We start from the raw sequence: 20,981 nt of genomic DNA, 5'->3' as shown, positions 1-20,981 counted from the left end.
GGAAGCTGAGGGAGATAGAACTCCAGTGCAGCTCGAGCTGTTGAAAAATCCACGTCCTTCCCCAAAGTGGAATTCAAACTTCTACTGAAGCTGAATTAAAGATTTAGTGCTACTTTTTATCGTTTGCCTTCAGCATTCCGAAGGTTTACGACAGTCTTGCGATATGTTGTCAAATCTTTCTCAATGCGCTGTTAAAGTCTTGTATTCTGAAAAACAATAAATCCCAATTCTAAGAGTTGTGAATCACTGGCTTCCAGAGAAGCTGAAATTTAAGAAAAGAATGCTAAATTTTGTAAGGATTATGGCTGAACTGGGATTGTTGCTATTCATGAGGCGTGTCCAGCCAGAGGGCAGCGCTGCGCGATGGATGACACAGGCAGCCATAGATGGTGAATTTGGGAAGAAGCCCCAAATATTCTGAGTATTTTGGTGCATTTCGCCTTTAGACATTCAGCTTTTCCTACAAAAAATCCTGTCTGTCACTTCGGAATGTTTAAATTCATGGTGATTGCAAAGAGAAAACGCAGCACTCCTGGGAATTCTGGTGAGGGCCAGGGGAGCAGCCCCTGGTATTCCTTGGCACTCCCTGGTTCTGCAGTGCTTTTGTGTGCAGAGATCAGGGCTCCTGCTCCATCAGCTCCGTGGCAAAAAATCCCAAATAACACAAACTTTAACTGCTCTTACCTTAGCACTTATCATATGCCAAATTGCGTTTTCAACTCATAACTATGTCATCATAATTGATTCCTCATTAGACATCTCTCTGAGAGTGTTAGAAGTTACTTAGGAGATAAATATCACAAGGCTTGTCCTTTCTAGGGAAAAATTTTCAAAGCTCACTATTGATAACATCATGTTTAGTGCACACCAGTCAGCAGTATTGGAAGCTGTGCTCAATCCAGCTCAGAGCCAACAGCGTTTCAAACGTGGTGATGCTTGGACTTGTTAGCAAGTTAGATGATGTAGTTTTTAAGATGTTGCTCCATTAGCTACTGCCACTGAACCTTTTTTCTTTGGTACTCATATGAGTGAGCAATCCAAGTCCAGCCCGGGTAGGTAATTAAAAATTCATGCATTGATTTATTCAAGGAAAACCTCAGGCTACGATGATATGAGCACAAGGTGCTTCAATTAACAGAAGGAAGCCAAAGAAAAGGGAAATAATAAACTGAAATTTTCAGGGCTTTCATCTTAAGTCTTTGGCCTTTAGGTATCTTGAGATCATTCCGGAAATATTTACGTAAAATCTCTGTAGCTCTTTCCAACAACTCTACATCAAAATCAACAGATTTTTTTTTTTTATATAGAACTGCCAAAATTATACCATGCCCCCAGCAACAGACTGCAAACAAAACTAAATACACCAATTTATGAGAAGCCAATTCAACTACTTCTTCTTCACAGCATCAAAGAGCAATCATAAAATACCCCAACTAGTTATACCTAGTGTTTATATCTGAGTCAACAAAAAAAGTAACAATAACAAAATTTTCAATGCTTCCAACTTAATACTGCACACATATATGTAAATATAAATATCTCTTAACCAGATATATTTGTATCCAGAATATGATAAGTAAATGAATTACAATCAAGAAGTGGACAAGCAGATTATTTTTCTAGAGTCCTCTTTATTTATTTTCTCTTTTAAAAATCTTCATTTCAAAAACCCACCAAAATTAAATTCCAGATATCTACTGCTATGTTTAAAAAAATACAGAAATACGCATCTATACATTTATAGGTAAATGTGCATAAATATATACTCTAATATGTATTTATGTACATTTATATATGTGCATAAGAAGGAAAATTACTAGGAAAGCAAATGAGGATCCAGTTTTAAATGTTCAGATGGGAAGGAAGACGCAAATGCAGCAGTGGAGGGTTGCAGTTCTCTTGTCCTGCCTCTACCAAGCTGTGCAGTAGATGGCACCACAGGTGCCAGAGAAAGTGTTACCACTCAGAAACTGTTAAATTTAACACTGTGATGAAACAGGAACAACATCCATCACCTGCCAATTACATGAAAATTACTGATCTCTTTCTAATGAGCAAAGCCCAGAGAAACAGCAGATGAAATGTCATTCACTGCTAACAGCTCACAACTTCAAACTTCTCCTTCTAAATAATGTTGGTGGTTAAAAAGAACAACCCAAAAATAATGTATGTGTGCAGAGACACCTGGCTCCAGGGTGAGAAACACCTGAAAAATATTTATTCTGTGTTGAGTCAAGTCACTGTAAGAGGAAGTGGGGTTTTGTTACTGAAACTCCACAGACCATTCTTAAAAGGAAAAGTACCTTTCATCTAACCTCTGTCAATTCTGACATCCACATCTTCTAATGTTTTTAGGGATAGTAAAGTATTTTTGGTGGCAGGGCATAATAGGTATTTGAGACAAAGAAACACAAAGTAGATTAAATAAAAGATTACTTTTTGATAATTGAGCATAAATTCCATGTGCACTCATAGTAGTTAAGCTACAAACAGATAGCTCTGCGTGACTGAACATTTGAACACATAATTTTTACATGCTGGGAAGTTTGAGCTTGCCCAGTACTAACTTAGTCACTGTTCCTCCCTCTCTCTTGAATTGGTCTCACACTAAGATTGGACACTTCTCCAGCCTATTAGGAAAAATTCTGATTAAAAAAATATGTTAAAGGGGAAATATTTTGAAGCAAACAAATGAAAGATATTTTTACTAAAATACAACTGGAAAGCAGGAATGGCTTCAATTCCATGCTCATATGACAGCTTGAAAATAGCAATCTTGAAAACAGCTGCACCATTTCTTCTGGCTTTCAAAAAGTAAACTGTCTTATTTTCTGTTTCCCTTTTGTTGGCAAAATCCTAGAAAGCATGAACACTCAGGTGTGGTTTTCCTCTTTAAATACAAAAATGCCACCTGCTGTACATTAAAACTGTTTGAACCTAAATCTGCTGCATTTATGGGAATGCTACACTAGTGGTGTCATGACCCCAAATTTCTGCCAACAGGTAAAACTTGGGGTGGACTTCAGACAGTTGTTATTAACTATTTAATAAACCCTGGGGAGAATGAAGTCAGAGGATGATGTAGGAGTTCTGACACTGAGTACTCTGGGCCATATAAATGGTGGGTGGGGCAGTTGATTAACATTCTACTTCATTTTTGGGAGTCTAGATTAAAATCAACCTTATGTCATTCTTTAAAACACATTTGGTGATTTTAATTGAGCTACTAATCTTAATTGGTCCACACCACAAAAATGCCAGGGGCACTGTGATGTAATTTTGGATAAAGGGCAACCTTTGCTTTTGAGGGTCTTAACACTCAGTATAAAGTATATCAAATAAAAAAAAAATAGCATGGATGTCTTATCTTAGGTTTTTATTTTTCTTCTTTTTTTTCCCCTACTGGAGAAGAGAAAAACCATGATTCAAATATAAATAGGAATTCAGCCCAAAGCATGTCTTACCAAGCTGTTCACAAACAGTTCTGGCTGCAGTGACATTGCTGGTCAGCCTTCAGTGAAAATTCTGTGTTGCTTTTTCAGGATTCAATTTTAACCCATTCACACATTTTTCAGGTCTTTCTGCACAGACCACTCTTTTCTCAGTTCTCAGAGCAAACTCAAAAGTATCAGCTAGATATCACTGCTGTGACCCATCCCTGTACCTGGGCATGGAGGAAGGGATGACATTTTGCCCTATTTTGCCTTGTCCAGCTGCTGCTGGACGCCAAACACCTTGGGTTTGGTTTGATGGCAACTTTCTGCCTGCTGCTTTAGGGATCCAGGAGGCTCTGGAACAGAAGAATCACCCAGATGTCCCACAGCCAAAGGTGTGTACAGCTCACAGCCACAGGAAGGTGTTAATGAAATGTGTAATAAAACTGTGGAGTCTGTGCAAATAAATACAAACTCCTATATTATAAAGTTCTCCCTCACTGATCTCACATATGGTTTCCAAAGGGAGCTGAGTGCAGAATTTGGGCCTTAAAGAATTGAATAGAACAGATTTATATTATTCTCTAAAGAGAAAAATCTTCTGGCAGAAAGAGGAGTTTGGAGCTGTTGACTAAGGACTTTTCTACACTGGGAAGCAGACTGGAATTGCTATTGCAGGATCAGCTGTTCTACAATGACTTATTTGACCCATGACTTTTCCAGACTAGAATATCCACACAGGGAGCTGTTATGGATAGTTTATTCAGAAATAACTATTTTGGTCACTATTCTCTCATAGAGAAATGTACAGTGTCCATGCCTAGCTGTAGTAAGCTTGGTTTATTTTTTACAGAAAAATAGTTTTTGTCTGATATATAACATATGGCAAAATGGGAAAGTAGAAAAGGAATTTTGAATAAAATCATGATGCAATTGATTAAGATGCTTTATTTAATTTCCTAATATAAGATATATTATTATAATTTACTATGATTACTTACATACTAAGAACATCTCTACATCTGCAAGGTTATGTCCATTACAGGATGTTGCATCAGTTTAACTAAATCATTTAAAAAACCCTCATTTCTAATTAAGTCAGTGCAAAAATATTAACAAAATTAATTTCTGTAGTCTCTGCTGGATTTCATATCTCGGTCATCATCCCTGTGGTTACATCATACATGTTATTAGAAAGAAATATACAACAGTTCTGTGCTTCTGTAAAATTCAGGCTTTTTTGGTGTTAGCACATTCATTTTAATAAACAATAAACGAACAAGCCATTTGCTGCCAGCAGTACCTTTGCTAGGTTGGGAATTCCTGTTTGTGCCTTGCATGACAAGTGGGTTTAGCACTTGTTAACAGAGTTGCTTTCTAAAAATCTGATGTAGTGTTAATTTATTATTTCAACATTTTCCTGCATGTCCTCTACTCTGTAATGTTACAGGGTCTCTCATGCATTGTACTGGAATGCTTCCATGTTTGGATCCACTCACCAGGAATGCAAGATTGGGACCCTAGCATGTCAAGAAGAAATAAAAATATAGAAATTACATTGTTGAAGATACCTTCAACCATCCATTAGTCCTAAGAAAAGAATATCTAAAGCTTTCTTTATAAATTAAACTGAAGATTACCGTTCAGCTCTTTAGTGAAGTTTGATACTTCTTCAGAAGGAAAATTAACATGCTCATCAACCAGTGCAGATCCTTAGGTGGTGTGGAGAGCTGGATGAGATCATATCCTCAGCAAAATTATGGAATGCTGGGAAGTAAATCAAGAGACCCAATGCCTAACTCTCATTTTAACGATGGGGTGCCTCATGTTAGTCATGAAATGTAAGCAAATAATAGGTGTTGCTGAACAGCTGCTCTTACACTATATTGGCTCTTCCCTCTGAAAGATTCAAGCAGGAGAGAACCATTCCTTTAAGTTTTAAAAACATTGATTTTCTACACATTTCAGCTGCTTTGTGATGGCCAATACATCAAAATCTTCATCAATATTTATGGAAATTCAAACTGATTTCCAATCCTAGTGGAAAACTTCACTTTTCATAACCTCTATAGTTAGTGCCTGCTTTATGAGAAATGTTCTCGTAGAATATCCAGTCATTATCCTCATTCATGTTAATTTTCTGCTGTTATGGGGTAACAACAACAGTCTTGATTCTTTTCCTGTGTTGCAGATATTCTGTTTTCTATTTGAGAGCTAAACTGAAAGTGAACTCTTACACTGAAATTATACACTTCAGTGTTTTATATGACACTCTTGTAATAAACATATTAAATTATATACTGTGATGCTAAAGCACTGTAATAAAAGTACTTGCTGCTGAGTGCTTGAGAAATCATGAAACAATTGTTTTCAAGTTTTCATAACTGTAAAATCCCCAAATGGACTTGATGTTGGAGAGACATTTCTGTGCAGCACAAATGCATAATTTCCAAAAGAAAAACCTGTAAGTTTTGCCAACTGACCTCCTAGGTAGAGCCTTGCCCATAAATGCAGCCAGGCAGATTGGTGCTAACGATATGTAAAGTTCATCTTTGTACTCCATTCATTCTCACTTCATTACTGGCAAGATTAGTAATAGCCAATTTGCATTGATTTATACCAGCTATTTACAGTCCCCAGGGCACAGAAGTTATTCATCCATGGAAAAACCTGTCATACTCTCCTTTTTTCTAGCCATGCCTCTATCTATGTGGTAATAGAGGGACGGAGTTTCTGCCTCTGGTGTGTCCTGCACAGAAGCCAGTGTCTCCAAAGCCAAGCACAACAGAAAAATATGGCTCTGCCAATAGCTGGGATGGTGACCTAAAGATTACAATGAGAAAAAGGCTGAAGTTCTCAAACCCTCTTTTACATTGATTTGAACAGGCACGAGCGGCTCTCAGACACCTCTTTGTAAAAATTGGCAAAGAAAGAGGCAGAGATGGAGCAGAGCAGGGTCCTGGCAGTGAGGCTGGGCAAACTCAGATAGATGGGGCTGGTTATGGTGTGCCCAGTGCTGGCTCCCCAATCCTAGAGCAGTGTGGAGAATCGACAGGAGGTGCTGGGATACTCTGGGTCAAGAGCACAGGGGTGAAATGGAGGAACTGAAGGTGCTGGGCTTGCTTGTCCTGGCCAAAAGAGGCCAGGGACTGCTCTCTGCCTGCACAGCACTTACAGAGATGACAGCCAAGTTCAGGGTAGGTAGTGTCATAACACAGAACAGGGAGCAGTGGCCATAAATCACAGCGTGGGAGGTTCAGTCGAAAATTAGGAAAAAATGTTACTCATTTTTCAGGCATTCTTTGAAAAGCAAAAACAAACCCCCCTCACAAACTACAAAAACAACACCCAAGTATGAGTACAGCTGAAAAACCCAATAGAAAACAAAATAATTGCCATCTTCTGGTTTCTTATTGTTTCAGATATCTCCTACCTTTAATATTACACAAATTACAGTACTACACACATTTAATCTTACAGGCATGTTACATACATGTGCTACCTGGTTTTGTTTAAAATCCTTTGTATGCAATTAGTAGTTGACAGAATGCCATCTTTTGTTGGGGAACAAATTCTTTTTCTACAAGCAAACCCCAATAGTGCTTAATTTGCAATGCAATATTGACTATCATCTCTGAATCAAAAATTAGTTCTTCACAATGGATTAATTCAATTGTTTGGGCACTATTGCATCACCGTGTCCAATGGGATTAAAAAGAAAAGTTGAAAAAAAACTCAATTGAAAGGAAACTGCAAAACTCCATTGGCCCAAAATCCATGAGCATGCTAATTAACTAGAAGCAGTTACTTGAATAATCAAGACAGGTTTTTTCTTGTATTTATTACCTGCACTTTCAGGTATTTGTTACATCAGATGTGATATTTATCTAAGCATTGGTTTACCAGATGTGCACGAGTGTAAAGGGGTTAATTTTGATCACTCAAACTACAGATACTCCATTTAAGGCACTTTGTGACACCAGCAAGTTTTCACCTTTCCCTCAGGATTTTAAATCCACCAGCACTTTTCAGATGGCTTATAGCAATTTTAGTACTTCCCAAACACAGTTCCAACCATTCAGCTGCTCAGCACCCACTGAGAAAATTGGTTTCCTTTCCTTTGCAACTTTTCAGTTTCCACAGACCAGTGGTTAATATTTTCAATACAGAATCTCTATTCAAGAAACACAAAATGTTTACAACATGGTGACATAATTATCTCTACAGTGTTAAAACTCAAGACATGGATTTGCCTACAGGCAAACTAAGGCTTTCTCCACAGAAAATTTGTAATGGTAAAGATAATGTCTGGAGATATAGAAATATAGATTTATGCTTTATTACATTGATTAGTGTTTGAAACTTCTTTTTTTAAGTCACTCCTGAGACTTTACCCCTGTTGTACTGAGTCCATCAGTTTGGATCTGATTTAACAGTGTCTCTGTGCTTCAACATACTGCTGCAAGGATTCATGTGCCCACACATAAATTTTCTTGATGAGAGGAGCTTTTGTATGAACTTCTTAAAACAGTTGGCAACAAAATATAAGAAACATCTACCACACTTCACTGGATTGGATTAAGGGATGAAAAAGTAAGAGGAGAGCAAACACCACAACACTTTGCAATCCTGTTTGACAACTAAGGGATAAATTGCATCCTGCCCTCTATTCTTAATAAAAAGCATAAGACCTATTATACTTGTTAATCCAAAGTCCACCTAGACTAATATTCTCCTTCTGACAGCAAGAAATACTGGACATCATGAGAAGAGTACAAAACCAGTGTTTAGTGATGTATTCCAACATATTTACGACTCAAAGACTTCTGGAATAACTGGTGGGAGTTTGTATTCAAGGATTTCTCCTGGTGTCTTTGTATTCATCAGGATTTTTTAATGGATTTCATGCACATTTTTAACATAACACATCCTGTGACAGGGAGTTCCACAGGTTAACTACTCATTCTCAAAGATGTGTGTTCTTGAACCTGCCATCTCCTAATTATTTATGATGCTCCTTACTCATGAACAAGACAGTGAGCAATCAGCCTTTTTCCACCTTTGCCATGCCACTAGGTTGAGATTTTGGTGGGTTTTTTTCTGAATTTAATGTATTTCCACACTGCTTCCCCTGATTCCTATTGTCATGGACTATGGAAGGAGGAAAAGAAAAAAGAGAAAAAAAAATAAAAGAGGGTGAAAATGGGATAAAAGACAGAACCACTTAGGAGCCTGAAGCAGAATGGAGGGAATGCAGTGCCCAGGATGTCAGCATCTCTGTCTGGGGCAGAGAGGGAGAGCAGGAAAATAGGCTGGGCCCAACACAGAGGAAGGAGAGTTGAAATCCTCACATGACAGGAACAGGTGACAATTTCAGGCAAAACCCTTTGTCTTGTTGTGATGATACAGATATTGAGATTCAGAAGGAATTTTAGCCATCAGAACTTGGTTGGAATCTACATATTCTCTCTATTCTTTCCTTTCCTCTGTATTTGTCAGGTCTGCAACCAAATGAAAAAAATCCAGTCCTAAATTCCTTAACATCACCTCCTTTATATCCCTGCAGTCCTGCTAATATTTCATCCCATGAGAACCTGAGATCATCGTTTGTCTTGAAGGAAATTCAATGTACTGAAGTACCCTAAGGAGAGACACCATCGTCTTTCACCACTGGAGGGAACATTTTTGCCCTTGACAAAGAACTTGGGTGTCATTAAGATAAAATAGATTATGGAGAATTTGATATAGGTGTAAATGCTTTCAGATATTTAATCAATGGGGAAGCAGTGGAACAGGTTTAGGCAGCCCACAGGTTGATGACCTGTTCCGATAAAAGCTGGCTGGACTATTGAAGTCATTCAATATCCATCCCTGCTGCAGTTTCTCATGGCCAGCTACTTATATGGAGCACAGATTCCTGATTTTATTACCTTTTAACTTGCCACCCTCATACAGGTTATTGGAACAGGATGTAAGAAAGTAATCTGAAAGCAACACTGAAGTTTTACCTATCCAAAAAGACCCCCAAAAAACCTCAACAATAAACAGCCCCCAAAAAAATGCTCAAAAAACCCCCAAGGACATAACCAAACTATTTTATATATATATATCCATATATATGGAGAGGAGGAAATATTGGCTATGAGTCCTACCATATGCATAGACATGAAATCTTGGCTGCCCACTCTATGAGCTAAAAGGCTGGATAGTAACAGTGCTCTAGAAAAGATTGAACCCTGGGGCTTACTGTGAGGCAGTGATGGATTTAATGAGCTGGGTGTGACTGGAGGGAATGAAGGAGATTCTTCTCAGGACGTGCCTGCACTTGAAACTCTGTGGATTTTGTGCATCTGTGTTAAATGATTTGAAAAAACTATTGTGTGATCAATGGCACACACACATACCTCCTCACAACAGTGCCCTGCACACATGATATTCTTATTTCTGTCATTACAATTCCTCCTGCCATCACAACAGGCTTTTTAGGAGCTTTGTTTAATTTCTCATCTTGTTTAAACTCCTTTAGTGTTTTGTGTTATTTACCACATGTTCAGATGCGAACCATTTCACCCTTTTCCTCTTACAAATAGAAAGAAACCTGGCAGATTAACATGCAACTAAAACAAAAATGCCCAGTGAAAAGGCTAATGCTATGGTTTTGCCTCTGAGCAGCAGGCAGCATTAAAAAGCACATTTCCATTTACGCAACAGAAGATTTTGTTAGTCAATAAATCCCTGCAATCTCAGAGGAAAGAATTAATCTTACATAATTGGAGTTTTGTTTCAGGAAATGAATTTATACTAAGAGATTCAATCTCTTAATTAAAAAGATTTAGTGTGTTTGTGTTCCACTTAGCAGTTTTATTTGTTCTTTAATTTGCAGGAGTCCATACTGGGAAATAATTGAATGAAAATGCCAGGAGGAATGGGATGTGCATACCAGGTCTGTGTGCAGACAAGAACCAGGATCTCTTGAGCTCTGCTACTAGTTTTGACTTTCAAAGACCTCAGAAAATCCCTGCACATGTCAGTTCTCTGTCTGTAAAATGAAATTCAGCAGTGGGTTATCTCACAGGGCTGCTGTTACTGCTGGAATTCAAAGAAGGAGCAGTTGGTAAATGCACTACTGGTATTACCAATGTAACAAAATCAAAGAGAGCAGGATAAGATTTCATGGATGGGAAACACTGCCTTAACAAGAGCCTTTTTCAAATGTCTTCCTCTCCTGACAAAAGATGAGGAAATTACTTGTAAATGCATTAAATTGTATTATATGAGGGGGAAAAAAACCAAGCGGCCACCTTTATATGCTGCCAGAGGAGAAAACCACCATGGAGCTGTACTAGGTACAAAAATGTTTGTATATTGAGAGTGATCCTGTGCAGAGTTTGTGTCTCAGTGTGGGAATTTTGTTTGCAGAGCTGCTGGAATTGTTCTGCAAAGAGCATCCAAGCCCCCAGACACGCCTGCCCTTCCCGGGAACTCTGGCTGCTTGGCTTACTCTTTGTGGCTGGGAAGCCTGAAAAGAGTTCACACAGGAGCAACAGGATCAGGATTCCCCTCTCACCTTTTGTTGCAGAAAAAGAAAAGGGTTTGATCCAGGCCTCTAAAAACTGAACTGAATCACAACAAACTGGTTACATTCACAATACCATTGCATTCCTAACTACCAGAATAAAAACTGTTAAACCTACTGCTTTCAACCAAATATAGCCAAATGTCTTTTTGACCTGATTAAAGATTACTCTGGAACTATCATTTGCTATGACTTAGGTAAGTACTCCACAGCTTCCATTGAAAACTGATGTAGGGAACCCTCACCCATGGACACAGGCACATATTTCATCCAACCCACCACTACCAGTTCCAAGTCATGCTGATTAATGCTTTTCACATAAACACACGTCTTATTTCAAATGTTAATGCCTTCTTAGTGCAAGGTGAAAGTCTATCCAATGATAGAATCCCTTAAGAGTGTTAATTAAACAGGACAATAATAATCCACTGGTGATTTATAGTGTGGTGGATTACTAGAGCATAGTGGTTGGTCTGATAGGCATTTATTGCCTACTTAACCATTTAAGTATAACAAAAAAAATCATCGTGGGACAAAAGGTGATGAATGTTTCTGCTAAAACAGTCCATTAAGATGATTCATTAACATTACAAAGAGGTCTGCAGCCTGTGTGCCACTCGGAGCCTTTAAAAGTCTGGGAAAGTGAGAGGCATTACCATAGGAAATGCTTTATGCTAAATGTGCGCTGATAGAATCTAAAGTCCACTTTCTGCAGATAACATCACTTTTTACATTTTGCACTACAAGGTCTGAGGACGCTTTGTACTTCTCAATTCCTCGAGAATGTATCTTCCCAACAGAGGAGAGGAGCAATAAAAGTCCCAATGCTCTGGCATACATTGGCGTCCCTCACACTTCCCTTTGAACTGATGGGCCTGGAATGCTGAATCGCTGGTTGCGCCACTGCGGAATGACATGGGAGCCATGAGTTATAGTCACAACAGCTACAGCTTTATTAAATGCACAGCAAATAAAGCTCCTATAATGATCTTTTCAGGTCAAATAACAGCAGATGCCTGCTGTGTAACAGCAAGGTGGTGTACCAGCCCTGGCTGCTACAGGAATTATAGGAGGGTTAAATCAGCGTGTAAATGCATCCAAAACAGCAAAATAAAGTCTTCAGTATTTTCCTAACAAATTATTCTCTGAAAGTGGAGCAAATGAAGCTTGGTTATTCATGGATTTATGTTGCAGTTCTTACATCTCCCTATTGGAATAACCCCAGGTGTCCTCCACCATATCCCACTCCAACCCTCCAGCCCCCTTCATCCCCCACCTCCCCCCTGCAAGAACATACGCAGGCTCCCTTATTCCTTGGGGAATACCCTAGCTAGCATGCCTTGGCATCTTCTCTCAGCCATTCCTTGACTTTTGTTTTTGATTTGGCAGCTGAATGAAGCAGTGTTTTCACCAAGGAATATCAGAGCAATGTGCAAATCAGTCGAGAGCCCCGCTGCTGTCAAACACAATGAACAATTGCTGAACTCTCCCTTCTCCCTCAGTGGGAGAATTAATAAGGATTCCTTCCTCTCCTTAGATGCTAATTCTTGCAAAACTGGTAAGGACAACTGGTAAGTGTCTCCAAATCATCTACATAACCTGTGACAAATGTGTCAGCATCCTGGAAACTGGGTCAGACAAATAATTAGATTGTGTAAGTGATTTCCCTAGGGAACCAGACTGAGAGGTGTGATAGGATCTGCACTGACCAGAAGTCAGTACAATCTTGTTTATAGAGTGTGCAGCACCTGTCCAGACTACCTGCATGGTCTCAAAAACAAGCTGGACCAGGTTCTAGGAGCACAACAAGACACTTGCATCAGACCTAATAAATTCTGCCTCTCAGTGGATAATTACCCTGGTTTATTTCTCAGTCAGCAAATTAGCACAGCTACACCAATTCCTGGGCTGGAGATGACTGAGATAGATTTGTTGTCCCTGCATGGCATGAATTGTCACTTCTAGATGCTTCAGTTAAAAGTGAAACACTACAGATACTGAGTCTGGACAAGGGAATGGAGCTGAGGGACAATGTGACATCAAACACAGCTCCCCCCAGTACTGTTCAATATCTTCTAAATCTCTGGGGAGTTGGGCAAGCAACATTTAATGTCTGGTCCCAAATATTGATTCCTCTAGGAAACAAGGCACCCACTGCGTTCATGATCTGTGACCAGGCTTTATCACAAAGTGCCCTGCCCTGCACCAACCCCAGCTACAGAAATGGGATAACTGTTTCCCAGCAGGGTCATTAACCCAGGAATCCAAAAACCAGCCTCAGACACGGTGAACATCTTTCAGATGAGCTCTGCTGAATAATGAACGAAGAGTGCTGAGGTGTGGAGCTGTGTCTGGTGAAACACATGCTCCCCACTTCTGCAAACTCCTTCAGATCCCCTGGGACACTTGCAAGTCTCAGTTCTTGCTCAAGAATGCCCAAGGGTGCCCAGCAGTGGGGAAGAGCCTTTGTGGGAGGATCAGGCCTGGGTGTCAGACAGAAGGAAGGACACAAACCAGTGGGAGGCTGCCAGGAGCACAGGCTAAACCAGAAAGAGAAGCTGAACACGTGTGTCCAGTGGCTTGATGAGATTCAGAGTGGGAACAAGGATGAAAGGCTTGGATTGAGAGATCTGTGTTTGCAAAGCAAAGGAGAAGGGTTGAAATTTCCACCTTTCAATGTATTTTCTGATTTTTCCCCCCACATACTCAATTTAACCTAATTTCAGTAAGAGCTGAGAGACAGTCACCAACATCTTCTTGTATTTTGCTCTAGATATTCCTTACAAAGTTTCCACAAATTTACCCACCAGATTTCATCACCCCAGAGCACACTTCACTTATGATCTCTTCTTCAACCCCCAAAAATACTGAAGGTAAACACCTCACATTTGTCAAATACGGAGAAAGATCTCACCTCAGAAAACCTGGTTGTGAATTTTTAGACAAAGTGCTTTTTTTCTATTAGAAAATGCTAACTTGCAAAAAAAATTATATTTTTGCTGATTTCCATGGAAATACAGTTAGGCAGGTTCAGATATTTCCATGAGAAAAATCTGTTCTGAATGAGAATGGAGTAGAAATGTGAAGGGTGATTTATGAGACTCCCAAAGCCAGAAGTATACCCAAATATATGCTAGCACCCTACCAAACACAACAGAATAACTGTCTGTTCTCCGTGCAGCTATTTTATTTTATTTTTTAAAATAAATAAATAAAATTCCCCAGGCTGAAGAGAAGCTGCCTGATGAAACAGCTGGTGACTAAGTCTCACCTACCAAGCACAGGACTCCAAGCAAGCTCTTTTTCAACCCACTACAGAGCCCAGATTTCAGTCTGACAAAAATAATGTTGAAAACATTATGTCAAATGTCTGCTCCAAATCCCATAAAGCACTCCTTGGACAGGGCCCAAGTAAATACCCTAGCCACTGGATGTTGGCTATTCTGGGATGTCTCATTCTTTCTATTCATGTTTTGTTTTTTAAATCATTCTGTGACAAATCTAAAACAAATGTCAAAACCATTAATTTTTTTATACACGAGATTTTTTTTCTGTTTCTGGTCAACTCTAATTCTCAGTGCACCACCCTTAACTCTTCAATTCATTTCTTCTCTTCTAACTTGGTCCAACTTGCTGGCCTTTAAAAGAGTGAGAGATACTTAGCTCTTGCATGGGGAAAATTAATTTGCTTTGTGCATTCTGTATTGTCCTATATCACTGATTTTTAAAATTACTTCACAGGCCTTTGGGGCCCATAATCTGCTTTTACAGGGATCCAAAAAGGTAAATAAGACACATTGCTTTGGCATGACATAAAGAATTGGCTGCCACCAAAGTCGGCAAATTAGAAAACAATAAAGATCACTGCTTTATACAGATATACCTGTGTCCTGCTGCTGTTGGTATAGGTTGAAAGCTTGCAATAAGCTTTTATTTGCACTGGGATAAAAAAACGATTAACATTATTAAAAACTAAGTGAATCACAACATTTTTTGGAAGAGAGTAAGAAGAATACTTTGGCTCAGGAGATGCATGTATAACCAGATCCATCACTTTCAAGAGAAAGCAATTTTACAACAGTCAAAGTTAATATAAAGTTCATGCTGTTACTTTAGCTTCATGCACCCATATGAAAACTGGACAAAATTATCATTTTGACGCATTTGTTTTTCATGATTAAAAGTTATCCCATCTCTAATGTGATCCCCAAGCATGTGAGTGGCTAATCAAATGCTAAATAAAACCTGTTTTACGTGGCATTAAATTGTTAAAAATCCATTTAAATTTTTTTCTTGTTGGTCAATTAATTACCATAAACTTATTTCGATAGATTAAAAAAATATGTTTTTTCTTTTGTCTATCCCCTTCAATTTCTCTGAGGTAGCAAATTTTAGTCAGATACAGTTAATACCTTGTTCCCAGAAATTTTCAGTAAAATCTGTCTTCAAATGAGTATTTTTGAGAAAAGATGTGACAAAATGAATACTGTACTTTCATGCTATCACATTACAATAATAATGTTTAATCCTGAAAACTAGAGCTACCACACGCTGCATCATGCCTACATGCATACAAACAAGAAAAATAAAATCAGATTCATGGAAACACGGGAATATGCTCTCGGATCTCGGCCGTGCTGCTGAGAAAACAGCATTTTCACAAAAGGCAAGGTCAATCTCAGCTGCTGCTCCTCAGATGTCCTTTAACAGCAGCATTTTCTCTACCCCCAGCACAACAACCAGCCAGCAGACAATGGGGCTCTGCAGTTTATGAGCTCCCTTGATGGCCAAAGTGCTCTTCCATACCTACCAAATATAGTAAACAGTCAATGCTCGGCTTTTTGTTCTTGCCTCAAGGCTTAGAAACAACTTGCAAATCCTCTCAATTCGCTTTTTCGTCCCCATTCCTTCCATTAGACTTGCTAACAGTATCTTTCACAAAGATTCTTTTGTTTCTCCTGAAAATCTCTTCGAGATTTCTTTGACATTTCTCTTTCTCTCAGTATCCTGTCACAGGGCACTGGACCTTCATCCTGGACTTACCCAAATCCTTCCTTTTTCCAGGACACACTAAAACCTTCCATCCCACACTTTACAAAGGAAGAGTGAAGGCACTATCTCTAACAAAAAGCCAAAACCTTAGAGCTATGAACTGCTGAACTCCTCCCAAAGATGGCAGAGAGCCCTCAGACCCCCATCACACCATGGAATTTTTAAGATTTTCTGAATATTCTTACTTTTCTCCATGATTTAGCCTTTATTCAATGTGTACTTTCTGTCTTAATGGATGTTCTCTCTTCTCCTTCCTCAATTTCTCCCTGCTTCCAAATAAAGCAGTAGCCTATGCTTTAAGTTAGAAATACCCTTATTAAATCTGATATTAAAACACAAACCCCAACTTCTTTCAAAAGAAACTGGCATTTCTACTTGCAAATGTAGCCAGTGTAAATTCCCCAGCCGTCCGCATTAGGGATGTTTGCTGTCTGACTTGTCATCATTTCCCAATTACAGACAGTAAGATGCTCTGTAAACAGGTTTTTGTTGAAATGGAAGGTCTCCTGTGCTGTTCTCCTCATGTATTCAGGACATGGAAATAGGGACAGGAATAATCAGGAAGTGATTCAAAATCTCCACAGCCCTCATCTGTGTGAGGACGCTGCCTGTGCTGCACGTATCCTGCAGTTACTCAGCTGGAAGAACAGGAGGTTGCTCCTGTGTGGTTTCAGTTTATCTTCATAACTTCAATTTCTGTACACATTGAACAACTGAAACCTTTCCCCTGCTCATGATAAACATGCTATTCACAAAGATGGTTTTTACCCCCAAAACAAATGTGGGGATCTGTCTGGAACGTACAAATCTTAACTTCTCTGGATTGTACATTTTCACGAGCTTAACAGACAGCAACTTATCCCAAGGAAATAAGTTAAATTTTTATATGCAACTCTAAATAGTCTATTTTATAGCTCCTTGATTTAAATAAACAAAACAACAAACATACAAACTGCTTCCTTCTGCTCTTTCCCCGACAATCCAAATATTTAGTACCCTTTATAGGATGCTAACTGTGGAAATCCATGCTTTTGAATTATGCTTTTTGGGTGCCTCGAACAACAAAAACAACAGATTCTCTCTTGCGGTCGGACCACCAGAGCGGAGTAAAGTGCAGTAACTCGCAGAGTTTCTGCCCCATGTTCTGCTCTGCTTGTCCTTTTCAAAGGGGGCTCAATGAAGAGCCTTGTTGAGACCTCCGCTGGTGCCACTGTTTATAGAGGGGGTCGTTAGGAACAGTTTAGTCAGAACAAAAGGGGTTTTGTTTCTATTGTCCCGCTTGCAGTTTGACGATGTCTTAACTGAAAAATTATCTTAATAGTCTAACAGTATATATTCGCCTATGGGGCTCAGACAACTGCAGAAAGGGCTTTGGATGAATGCTGAAAAGATGCACTTGACAAAGCCAACTCAGTGCACGCTGAGCACCATTTAGGAAGCGCATTTGTTCTGACTGAAAACTTAGAAGTGCCAGTCTCGGGAAGATAAACTCCTGCAGCCCTGCACTCACAGCTAAAGCCCCCTCCACAAAAAGGGGACAGCGGTGACACCGAGAGCTCCACACCCAGCCCTGGATGGGGGCAAACACGAACACCTCCATCCGCTCACACAGCGCTGCACCAACACACACGGGCAGAGGAAATGATCTCTTCAGATTATTCTAAAATCCTCCCGATTCATGATTTTGTGCTGCTGAAGGTCTGGGAGATTGCTTCACGCAGGCACTGGTAATGTGGCAAACCTCCTCCCCAAGCCCTGCTCTGCTCGGGAGGGGATTTTTGTGGCCAGGGCTTTGGAGAATCAAATGGCTCTCCAGCTTCCATCTTCCTTCAGCTGGTTCAGAAACGCTGCTATAAATCACCACAAATATAAAGAAAGTTATTTTAGAGGCAGAACCAGAAACAAAAAAAAATGCACATTGTGTCTCTGCAGCCCCATGCAGCTTGGAATTGGCAGCTCAAAACTTCCAATTGGAGTGGCTCTAATGTGTATTCAAAATAAACTGTGAAAATAATTGTTCCTATGGAAATGAAATATAAATAAAAAGTAGGAGCTGAGACCATATAAGATAATGTTGGACCAAATTCTGTTTCCTGCTTATTGAAATGCACAAGATAAGCCTCAACAGGAGAGAAGCTGCGGGGTGCAGCTGTTGTATATAATCCTGCTTCCTTCAGACCTGTAAAACCAGCAGTCTCCAAAGATCTCTCTGCTCCAGCAACACGAGTTTTATGATTCAGGGGCATGGTACATATGGTTTAGCATACACACCCCAATTTTCCATGCAACCTCCCCTGTTAGGATTACTAATACTTGTGGCATGAGTAGTTTGTACAGCAGCTGTGCAAGGGTTATGCAAGCATTTATGTACACATTGGAATAAAGGCACAAAATAATGGTTCTTTTGAGGTATTACTCTGCACCTGCCTGGAGAGGAAAAGTAAAGCCATCCAAATTCATCCCCAGGTCGGGATCAGTTATTTTGTTCCCTTTGAAAAAAATGAATGTGTTTTATATGCTTTTTGTTCAGTATAAAAAATAGCAAACATCCCTGCCTTTAGTGAATGCAAACAGCAGAAAACTGAAAAAGACATAAATATATGTTAATAAGAAGAATCCTGAATGTCTGTAGGAGCAAAGATCACCATGTATTGTAAGGAAATGTGACAGCTAAGCAGATTTTCAGAGGCACATTTCCAAGGTGCTGCAGCACGACTCAAATCCGCTCCCAACAGTGACGTCCGAGCTCGTGCCCAGCTTAGCTTTTCACAAATACAAGCCTGAGATCTCAGACGTTCAGATTACAACGTTACCAACAAAGGAAATACCTGGGCTTGGGCCAAAACCATCAACCAAATCAAGTGTGCACACAATAATTTAATAGTTCAAAATTAAATTCAGTTTTCTTCGAGCTGCTTTGGCAATATTGGAGTCTACACTAAATAATACTCCCATGCCTGTATCTGTGCTGCAGAAATGGATTAGTTACATAAAGTTTAAAGAGATGATTGAAGTACACTGGTGTATTTATGCCTGCTCATACCAGAATATAAACATATATAGAAAATACAGCCCATGCCGATATTCAAATTGCAGATAAATGTATAATAAATGTAGTATTACAAAAGTTTCAGTAACATGAGCTCATTTCTAATGTTCTCTGAAGTAAATAGCAATAAAAGGATCCCTGTGGTGATCCAGTTTTAGGAAATGAAGTGCTGAACTGTGAAGGACTGAACTCTGTCCACCTTCCCCAGCTGATGAACATTAAATTCAGTGCCATACCCCCATTTCATAAATCCCCAAATTCTATTTTAGCTTTCACTGGCATCTTCAGAAGTAATAATGCCTTTTTCACCATCCAAAACACAGATTTCATTTCTGACTCTCCTCTGATCGGTAGCATTGAGAATCAAAATTTAATTTTTATAACGTGATCAGTATTGTCCAACAGAGCACAGCTCAACCCAAATCTGTTCAAATTCCTGGATTAGAGCTAATATAATGTCTTTATCCATAATGTGATTAACTCCATGTTGGTGAATGTGTTCTCAGTAATAATGCTGGAATGATGACTAGCATCTTTTGATAAGAATGATCCAATACAGCGTAAAAAAATACGTGAGCTAATTATCCATTCTTATACAAATAATAATGCTATTATTTTTGCTGTACTAATGTTTTTCATGCAAAGAGCATAGACAAACAGTTCAAAATTCCCCAAACACATGCTAGTTTAGTGGGACTATTTGGAAGGAGAAAAAAGTTTGCTATAATTTAGGAGTTGCACTTTGTTCAAGACAAATGAGGGAAGATGCAAAACAGAATGGAAAAGAACCATGGTTAAAGTTAAAAAGAGGACATCAAAGTAGGAAGACAACGAGCTTGAAACTGAATCAGCAAAAAAGAGGACAAAATGCTTTGTGTCTAATTTTTGAGAAGTCATTAAATGAGTTTCTGAGCAGAACCCACACTTTTTACTGCCTGTTTGGTAAAACTGAATGCAAATGTCCAAATTCTGCCCCTGGCATATGCCTCACATGGCTTCATGAGGATGACAAACTCACCAAGCACAAACCTGCACATTTTTGTGAATTTCTTGTTTTTAAATCAGCCCCTTTATTTATCTCCTAAATACACACTTCCAAATATTCTGTTTCCACACAAACAAAAAAATGGCAGTAGTTGGTACTAAACTTGGGTAAGAGCATGCACACAAAGCTCACAGAGATCAAAAAGTTACTCAATTGGTAATGTGGCTTGTGCAGAACCCCAGAAACATTGGGAGTCTGTTTTTATAGAAATCATCTGAAGCAGCAAGTGCCAACAAACAGGGATTACTTCATCACAAGCATTAAGTTTTCCTTCTCAAGAAGAGGAGGCTACACAAAAGAAGTAGAGAAGACTGAGAGGAAAAACTGGTTTCTTAATTGATCCAGGAAGGAGGAGGAGGAAAAAGACAGTGACATGAAGGTGCCAATATTTCAGCAAGCTGTGTGGAACTGATCCTACAGGAAGCAGGATAGGGTTTACACAGCAGGCAGGAAAGGAGGGAAGAGAAAGAGGTTGTCCATGAAAAAAGGTACAAACTGGATTGCCTTTCTGTTTGAAAGGAATTTGAAATTCAAGCTCAGATCTGAGGGCTGCACCACTGCAGTTGGAGCTGCATCATCCCTTATTGTACCCAGCAGAATAAATGCTGCCCTTTGTTGTGTCCCAAAGCAGGATGAAGGCAAGAGCTGGGACTTCACATCAAAAAGTTATTCTTTAACAAACTCACTTTCTCATCCCATGCTGCTGGCATGGTTTTGCTGTGCTGTTTTAAGTACCCCACTGTCAGCTATCATGCATTTATTAAAAGGAGTACAGGTGCAGCAAGATCATAGAAAATGCTGTATGAAAGAGAAAACTTCCCAACT

Source organism: Melospiza georgiana, chromosome 17 (genome assembly GCF_028018845.1).
Source record: "Melospiza georgiana isolate bMelGeo1 chromosome 17, bMelGeo1.pri, whole genome shotgun sequence".
NCBI lineage: Eukaryota > Metazoa > Chordata > Aves > Passeriformes > Passerellidae > Melospiza > Melospiza georgiana.
This window is presented reverse-complemented; position numbering follows the sequence as displayed.